Here is a 10,491-nt window from a genome sequence, read left to right on the forward strand (position 1 = left end):
GGCTGGCAAAGTTGGCTCTTGTGTGACCTATGGACTTCAACTCTCAGAATTCCTGAGCTAGCATGACTGGGAATTCTGGGAGTTGAATTCCACAAGTCATAGAAGAACCAACCTTTCCTACCCATGGCCTAAGCGGATCCTCCCCCCTCTCACCTCACTATTTCAACCTGTGTTTCCAGGATTGTCCTTCACCACAATTCATCATGTAAAGGATGGGACTACCCCAACTGTACTCTACAGTTATTGTAAGCCGCCCAGAGTCCAATTGGAGTTGGGTGGCATATAAATAGCACAAATAAAATTAAATAAATGGAGGCAAACAGGTATGGAGGCTAGAGAGGACACCCAGCCTATTTCAGCAGGGGTGGAGGAGGCGCCTTATGGGGCCAGCCCAGAGAATTATGTGTCAGGCCTAGTTTGAGGAAATGGTAAAAGAGATGGTGGCAGAGTTGAGAGTGACTCTTCTAAATCCCCCAGTTGTCCACAGGTTCCATACCTGGGATTTTATACTTTTAAAACCCTGTCAATAAAATTGCTTTGATTTGACACTATGAATTCATTCCTTTTCCTGTCTAAAACAACATGGGGATAAATAAATTACCCAGGCAATGCTGGGTAATCAGCTAATAAAGTGGTCTCTTTCGCAGGTCCGACTTTCACAAAAAGGCTATACCACGGGTTTTCAAAAATAATAAAAAAATACTCCACTTTTTTTTGAACATTTGAACGTTTTCCCGTGGCCGCCCGATGTACAATACTGTGCGTTTTAACCAGTGATGGGCTACTAAAATCTTTACTACCACACTGTGGGCGTGGCTTATGCATTTTGTTTCAACATTTTTCAGTGCAAATTGGGTGCTCTGGGGTGAAGCTCCAAATTTTGCTAACGGAACTATGTTCCTGACCGTTCCCATAGGAGCCCATCATTGGTTTTAACTCTCCTCCCCCCCCCCCAGCCGTTCTGCTTCTTTAAATAAAAGCTCCGCTTCCGCCCTCGCCTCCCGATCCCTCCCCTTTAATTCTTGGAGCGTTGGTACACTCCACTTGAAGCCGAGCCTTACTGCCACCCACCGCCTCTTCTCAGTTTTGCCGCCCCGTTGCCCCTGTGGATTTGGGGGCTAAGTAGAACCAGGAATGGAGGAGGGAGGGGGAGGAAAGAAGGAAGGGAGCGTCTCTATTTCACGGAAATTTGACTTTTGCGGGCGGTCTTGGAATGTATCCCCCGCAAAAGTCAAGGGACTACTGTATATTATAATCCTTAGTAAGATTCTTAACTGCATTTTGTTGTTTTTTGTGCTCTTCTGTGGGTTGATTTGAAAATTTTTAGGTTACAATTCCAGATCTGTAACAATTTGCACGTAGACTCAAGCTACAGGAGGTAATGGTTAACCACAACTAGGTACTTTAGGTACTGCGGTTTTTTCACCGAGCTACAATTGGATGGTCCTCATGTTCTGCACAAATTCTTGACTGGTAGGTATAATATAGGTATATAAATCTTCCTCTTAGAGTAGAGATAAAAACTTATGAGCCACATGCAATTTTATTGCATCAAAACTCTGGTTATTGGAAGAGAGGAGGAACTTTTCTTAGTTTTAAGGGAAAAAGTCAGGTAAACTTAAAATAAAAATAGCCACCTACCAAATTTGGTTGAAAAGCCTAACTCCATTCCCTCTGCTCTCTGTGGCATATGCTCTCAGCCCTAGGTGTAATTTTCTGCAAAATGTTTTTGTACTGATAATGTTTTTGTACTAATACTTAACTCTGCAATCTTGTACTTACTACTTGGAAATAATACCCATTGCACTCCAGATAACCTCTGAGTAAATGCATACAGGACTGTGTTCTTAAGAATCCAAATAAGAGAAAACTGCAGGATTGGAGGCTTTCATCAATACAATAAAAGCAGCAATGCACTCTAACCCCTGCCCCTTTTGTACATGCACATATCCCAACATACATATAGAAAAAGGAGGATTTTGTGTCACAATGACATAAAACAGCTTTTATTAATTTGCCCTCCCTTGACACCCCCATCTCCTGCAGACTAGAGAAATCACTTTGTTGTCAAGAAAATTTTGTGGACTATCCACCTTGTCACTGAAAGCTTGATTTTAAGCAACTGTTTGTCTTTAAAAGTTAAGGACTTATCGGTACTTTAAAGTTTAAAGTAGCATTTAGAAGCACATTTATATGTATTCATATCATTTTGCCTCTTCTCAAGACAGTTCATTAGTCCCCCCCCCTCCCCCCCAGGTATTTCTTATTTCTATTTCCACTAACAAATGCTGTGTTTATTTTATACTGCATACTCACTGTATGGTAAACAGACCAAGGATTACATAATTGGTTTCATTTGATGCATTGCATATTTGAAAAAAAAAATATCTAAATTTTAATCAGTTTGGAGATAGCTTTTTTTAGCCTAGCCACCAGTAAAATTCCTCACTAGTCAAGGTTTTATTAAAGTAGTCTCTGATCTTAAGTAATGTTTAGTTCAGGTCATACCCTACAGATGAGATCTAACACTATTCTAAAGCAGCACTCATAGAATAAAAAGTATTTTGATTTGGAAAGAATGGATCACATTCGTGCTGATTTTCTCACAGGTGCAACATCCATGTTACTAGTTTGTACACAGGATATTAAAAAGATTACAATAAGTACAATAAGTTCCTGTGGTGTCACAGGAACATCACTTTAAATGGGTGTGTAAAAGTGAAATCCTATCGAATTTTTTTTTTTAAAAAAATTCATCAACTTGTTTTAAGACTTCATTTCTTTTAAGACTTTCCAATGAGTGTTGGTCACTTGGAAAAAAATGGTTGGGGGAACCACTTTTGAAATTAGAAAAACTCCAGATGTAATAGAAGAGCCATGATCAGGGTTCCAAGTAACACCCCTAACAAAATGTGAGTAAATGTGGCAGGCCTGAAGGCCCAATACAAAAGGTGGCTTCCAGTACTGACACTCAATATATTTCAATTGTAGAAACTAATACAGTAATATCTTCTCTTCGTGGAAGTCTGCAGTAATCCTGAGTATAACTGCAATTTCCCGGTGTTCAGTATTGTCATTTAGAACATTATTATCATTATCATTATCATTATTATTTAGATTTGTATGCTGCCCCTCTCGGTAGACTCGGGGCAGCTTAGCATGCTAGAAAAGTAATAGGATATATGCCAGCTCTTTACATTGAAAATAATTATGTCTTGGTATATTGTTAGGAGCCTTTTCTCTGCTTAAAAACAACTCGTTGCTGTTTTGGCAGTACAGAATAATCATTGTAGAATTGATGGTTGCAATATTACAGACACGTATTGTCCCTGAACAGGCCATTCCTGGAAGTCTGATGTCACAATGTACCCAAAGACATTACTTTTTATTTAGGGAGGAGAAATCTTACTCATTAATGACAACAACAAGAAACAATTGTTTTATGATTCACAAGATTAAAAAAATATGCAGAAACAAACTTTAATTCTGAACAAGAATTTGGATAAGGAATACAAAATTGAAGGATAACAAGAACTAAATCTATACAGCTTCAGTTATCAGTGGTATAAGAACACAGAACCAGGAGGTGGGGGTAGTTGACAAAAGATACACAAACATGATCATTCATAAAAAAACAAAACTGTACTTTGCTGTCATGACAACAGACCTGAAAACAAAATAAACTGCTAAAATGTGATAAATACTGATTGTCTTAAAAGCAATGCCCTCATTTCCCTTGGAACCATGTGACAAAATTAGGGGATCTCTACACTACAAGCAATTAGAATTGGTGTTGAGGCAGGTGGTTAGCATATCATGCCAAGAGTGGTTTGCAGATAATAAGACATCTGTTGCTGAGATCACGCTTCATTCAGATTTCCCTAAGGAGCCTAGCTAAGCTTCCTTTCTGGCCAATTTACAGCATAGGTCCAGCAGTTGTGACAAAAGAACTGCACTGAAAATTCCTTGCACACATTTTTAAGATTAAAGTATACTTTTACACAGAGCCCTAAAGCTAACTGTTGATTTGTTTTATGGCCAGTCTGTCCTTAAGATAAGGCGGCATGGACTACGTTCTAGGGACATCTTCAGTAGCTAGAGGTTTCTTAGTAAGAAATTAGTAATGGCACATACAATCACAAATGTACATTTCTTTTGCATTCACCAGCCGCTGAGAACTGTTGGATTGTTCGTCAAAAGCGGCTCTCCCATTAAAAGAATATGCACATAGCAACATGTATGCAAAAACTGCTTTCAAGAGAGCCAGAACAAGGGCGTTAAGCTGATGTAGAATTGGTGGGCGATTACATTAGATTTCATCAATTTTATCATACCTATTGATTTGTGATACAAAAGTAACAGCCAGGCTAATTGGAGGCTGAACAATAAAGACACTGATGCTTTGTACATTATCCAGTGTATAAACATTGAAAATGCATATCACAACACAGAGACATATAACCAACCAGTCACAAGATTTGGAAGTGCAGAACTTCAGCTAAGGCTTTCAGCAAATATTGTTGCTATGTGATCATAAAACAGATCTAATACTGACAAGTATTGTGCAAACTAATTTAAACACTATAAATTGGGTCTGGATAGCAGCAATTATGCATAAAATTAAAAATACCAGTGCATATGAGAAGAGAACACTATAGTAACATCATTCTGCAGTAGCATTTCCCATAAACTGTTTTATATTTTTTAAGTGTTGCTCTGCTACAGCAAACACAGCCTCTTCCTTTCTGCTCAGGGCTGAGGGAGAAATTTTCACTTCTTCTCAAGTCTCAACCCCACCTCAGGATTGTATTTTTTTCTCACAACACTCTTCAGTTGCTTTCATCACTTCTACAACTGATAATTCTAAATACAGATAGTCCACTACTTATTACCATCACTAGAACAGGTATTTCCACTGATAATTGCAATGGGCATTAAGTGAATTATGCATGGGTTTATGCCCATCCTCTTTTTTGGCTACAGTCATTAAGTGTATTACCCAGTAATTAAGCGACTGCCTCCCCACAACGACTATCCTTGACAGAACTGGTTGGGAAAATCACAAATGATGATCGTGTGATACTGTAGTGGTATGTAAACAGCAGTGGGCTACAAGCCGGAACGCTAAATTGCGCTCACTGTCATCGCTCGTACGTTCTTGCGGGGCCAATGCGATTTTGCTTTTGCACCTGTGGAGGTAACAAAATTGTGCATGGAGCCACAGGTGTGCCCATGTTTCGGTGAGGGTTTTTTGCTTCCGCCCATACCGAAACATGGGTACACCTGCGGCTCCGTGCGCAATTTTATTTATTTATTTATTAGATTTGTATGCCACCCCTCTCCGCAGACTCGGGGCAGCTAACAACAGTAAAAAGACAACGTAAACAAATCTAATATTAAAAAATCTAAAAACCCCAATTTAAGAGATCAGTCATACATTCAGTCATACCATACATAAATTTTATAAGCCTAGGGGAAGGGAATATTTAAATTCCCCCGTGCCTGATGACAGAGGTGAGTTTTTAAGAGCTTATGAAAGGCAAGGAGGGTGGGGGCCACTCTGATATCTAGGGGGAGTTGGTTCCATAGGGTCGGGGCCACCACAGAGAAGGCTCTTCCCCTGGGTCCCACCAAATGACACTGTTTAGTCAATGGGACCCGGAGAAGGCCAACTCTGTGGGACCTAACTGGTCTCTGGGTTTCGTGCGGCAGAAGGCAGTCCCGGAGATATTCTGGTCCGATGCCATGAAGGGCTTTATAGGTCATAACCAACACTTTGAATTGTTACCTCCATAGGTGCAAAATAAAAATCGCACTGGCCCCGCAAGAACTTACGAGCCATGGCAGCGAGCACAATTTAGCGTTCCAGCTTGTAGCCCACCACGGCATGTAAATGCATATAATGCCAATTGCCAAGCACCAGCATTTTAATGACATCATCATGGAGCCCTATGACGTTCATATAAGGACTGGTTTTAAGTCAAGTTTTTTCAGCAACTTTGAAGGTCGCCAAGTGAATGGTTATTAAGTTGAGGACTACCTGTAAACTCACAAATTCACATAGCTAGATAGAGTGTATCAGTGACAAGCCCACAATTTTATAGGATGAAGCCTTAATGGGGGATATGTCAAATATTTGATTCACCAAAGCACCAGTCCTTAAGCTGTATCTTCAGGCTGAAAGTGGTGGAGAGGAATACCGGTGCACCTTGTTGCCGAGTACTGTCCAGGATAAGGCTAGGCAACATTTACCTTCGTAAGCTCATTTATAAATGTAAAGCATTCCGTATGAGTTCAGCACAACTCTAATCACTAAAGCAGCTACAACAAGGAATCTTTTAATCTTTACTACTTAGCACCTTACGGGAAGCCACCTAGCATTAACAAAATGCAACTACCTATAAACCCCTTCACAATCATATTTTAACATATTTAATTGTACCTATCCAAGATACTTTGGTTGTAGCCTAGTTCTGCTTACTTGCATGGATGGATCATGAATTGAAGATCTGTTGCCAGTTTTAAGAGATATATTTGTTATTTGTCAGGCAAAAGGAACCCCCAACAGAAAAAGTAGAACAGTACAGAATTTTAGTCCCCCAGCTACTGTCGAACTATTTAAAAACATTAACACTATTTTAATAGGACAAAGCCCTTCCATGATGGCATACAAAATACACATCTACTCCACAAACATAATCAAATACCACTGATTACAGATTAAATCACCAGGCCTCAAAAGTGAAAGCCAGCAAAATAAATTATTTTCAGCACTATCTTGAATATATGCAATTAAAAGGCCTGAGAATCCCCTAATGGAAACTCATTGGAAAGGCCAAGACCACTTTTTTAAAGGCCCTGCCTTATGTGGATGTACTGAGAGTGTGATGAGTTGATATGCATGGAGGCAGGCTTTCAAGTAATTTGAGGCCAAGCCATTTAAGGCTTTAATGGTTATATTCAGACCTAAAACTGGTCTCAGAAACATACTGACAAATGCACTATTAACCATTCAACTCCCAGGAAGCTGAATGGCCATAACCTACATGTTTTCCATATACAAAGGCAGCCCCAGAGACAGAAGATGGCAAGAAGGTGACAGCAGGTAGAAAGTAGAACTGATTAAATGCTTTTTTGCACCTGTCATGCAGATGCAAAAAGTGATCCAAACTACCAAAAGCAGCATTGTGGGAGACAGAACAGGAATGGAGGTCAAAATATGCGTGAAATTGGTAAGAAACACCTATGTTTGTTAAATTAACTTATTGTCTTCTTTGATAAAGTCACTAAATCAGTGCATCAGGGAAATGTTGTATAGTATTCTTAGACCTCAGTAAAACATTTGACACAGTAAACCATAATCTACTTCTTAGAATAGTTCCAAGATAGAACAATGTGGGATAGACAGTACTGCCACCAGATGAACTGTTGGCTGATCAACTGCCCTCGCCATGTAGTCCTCAATGCAACTACCATCTCCATGGAGGGAAGCATGGTGTGTGATTCCTCAAGGTTCTGTCTGGGTTCAGTGCTATTCAACATTTTCATCTAATTTGCAGATGATATCAAGCTGGGATGAAATGATAGCAATTGTCAGAAGGATCTTCACAGATTTGAGCATTGGGCCTTATCCAACAAGATGTTGTTCAGTGGTGAGAAATGTAAGGACTTTCACCTAGGCAGAAAATATCAAATACCAGTGTACAGAATAGACAATACCTGACTATTCTATATCATTAACCATTAGAGGGATCTAGATGTCCTAGTGAACCACCACTTAAGTATGTATCACTAGTGTGTTGCAGCTACCAAAAAAGACAATGCAGTTCTAGGCTGCATTAACATCAAGACTGTGAAAGGTGAAAGTATTGCTTGATATGCACTAGTGAGGCCACACTTGGAATACTGCATCCAATTCTGGATACAAAAACAATGTTGAGACTCTAGAAAGAGTGCAGATAAAAGCAACTAAGATAAGAAGGGGGCTATAGAATAATTCGTAAAAGGATATTGCTAGTTTAGCCAAAGTAGGAATTAGGGATGACATGATACCTATTTTAGGTACATGAGGGGCTGACACAGAGAGGTGGAGGTCAACTTATTCTCCAAAACTTCAGAGCATAGGCCAAAAAGCAATGGATGCAAGCTTGCTAAAGCAAGATCTAACTTGGAACTAAAGAGAAACTTCTGGACAGTGAGAAAAAATAGCCAATGGAACAGCTTTCCTCCCAGAGTTATGAGTGCACCATCACTGGAAGTTTTCAAGAAAGGATTGGACATCTATTTGTATGGCATGATATAAGGTTCCTTGGCATGGGCAGAGGTGTGGACTAGAAGACTTTCAAGAGTCCTTCCAACCCCATGACTCTACATGTCATTAATACAAGAACTGTCAAGCTAAGATTCATTTCTTTCAGAAAGTATCACAACTGGCATAGCACTTTCAACTCATACAAATTATTCACAGGCATAGAGCTACCTTAACTTCCTCACTTAGCTACAATTCCCAAAGTGCTCATTTCGTCCTGTTCTGGAAAAGCAGCCTCATAATGATCTAGCCAGACTGGCCATCTGGCTACTTTTAATCTCCAGCAACCTCTAATCATGGCTTGTCCAGATTACATTTCATCTTCTGAACTCTCACCCATCCCCAAGGGTCTCCAGACATCTGTTCAAGCAGTCCAGTGTCTCTCTAGGAGAAAATGACAAGTGGATCTTACACACCTCAGCTCCAATACTAAATGACTCATCTACGAAATGTTGATTTCTACCTTCTCTTCAGTTTTGCAGTTAATACAAATAAGGTCAGCAAGCTCTTTTAGAATTTGACAGGAGATTTTTTTTAAAAAAAAACTTTTCCTGTCCTCTGAATAAACGTTTACCAGAAGCTCCAAAGATTGTAGGCAAACACCCAGAATTACTGAGGCTGGGAGACAAACCAGAAGGGAAACTATTATTCAGTTAAATTTTTCACTGTCATAGCATCCTCAGAAAATAATCTTCTGTTTTCTCATCTTTAAATTTGTAATGTTCAAAACTGGATTTTCTGGGTGAACCTAGATTTTCTGAACTGGCAAAGTCAATATTAGATCCTGTTACATCAGAGCCTAACTTACTAGAAGAGAGCTTTATCATGTCAAAAGATTCTACCAGTTCTTAAATTCCTACCCTCTTCGTTTTAAGAAGAACTAGAAATATAAATGATTTCCAACCACTAGCAATTCTGATTGTGGCTGACAGGCACTGCAGTCCATCAGTTGGACACTCAAGGCATCTCAGCCTAAAGCACATTGAGGCTCTTCTGTGTGTATGGATTGTTCTGATCTGAGCTCACTATCTCTATTCCATGCTGATGTGGGGTTTGCGTAAGGCATTACAAGTCAAACTTGTTCTAAAGGTTTGGCCTCAAGTTACGGAGAAAACCATCTTCCCACGATGGAAATTTCCGCCATCCTACTACTCAAGGGCCAGCTTCCCATTGGTGGGAAATCCTGCTGCCCTTTAAGGTTCTCCTCTCCTTATAGCCACAGTACTTTATTGCCTATATCCCTTTTTTCCTGGGTGCCCTGGTGGCTGCAGAGTAGCCTCATGTATGGTTTTTTTTTCTTCACCACGAAAAGCAGCAAGAATATTTGCAAAGCAACATTAGGGAAACTGAGGGGTGAAGCCAATGCCCATGTGGATATTTTTTTTTTAAGGGAAGGAGATTGCACAAACTTGCTGAGCTCCTTATTTTATGCATAAATTCTATTTCACTGAGAAATGTTTCCTCACCCTTCATTTTCTGCTGGCTGGGGAATTCTAAGAATTAAAGTCCATACATTTTGAAGTGATCAAGGTTGAGAAACATTGCACTAAGCATATGCAATGAAGTTATCCACAAAATTTGCAATTCTGCTTTGAATTCCTCAAATCCCTCAAATTTATCAACTAAATTTTTCTCTCTCAGAGCCAATTCACGGACATATCTAGTCACAGACTGGTGAAAGGATGTTAAGTTCAGTTGTATGTTTTATGTATTTTCACCTTCCTATTATTCCTGACAATAGAAATATTTTGAATGGTTCAGAATGTAGCTTTCTTCAGAGAGAACTAATGGCAGCTATTACTGCATACAAGGCCTCAGCTAAATGTTGAATGTCAAAGAGGTAATGTTTTCCCATTTCATCTTTGAATTTGGCTCAACTTTTTCAATAAATCAAGCTTAACATTAATTTCAGTCACAACCATATCAAGGCTTTCCTTGCTGTTGCCATTTATTTTTTAGAAGGCTTAATAGCTGCAAAATATATCATTAATGATGACCAAGTACAAAGTGAATACAACTCTGATGAATGAGACTTTTTAAAAAGGAGAATGCTTAAGTATTTTGCACAGGCAACTGCTGATAGATTAATATAAAATTTCATTAGAATCTCACTATGTTGCCTAAAAATTAGACTCAATGTTAAAAAAAACCCACAATAAAATATTAAAGATAAATATTGTCCA

This window comes from Erythrolamprus reginae, chromosome 1 (assembly GCF_031021105.1).
Source record: "Erythrolamprus reginae isolate rEryReg1 chromosome 1, rEryReg1.hap1, whole genome shotgun sequence".
Taxonomy (NCBI): domain Eukaryota; kingdom Metazoa; phylum Chordata; class Lepidosauria; order Squamata; family Dipsadidae; genus Erythrolamprus; species Erythrolamprus reginae.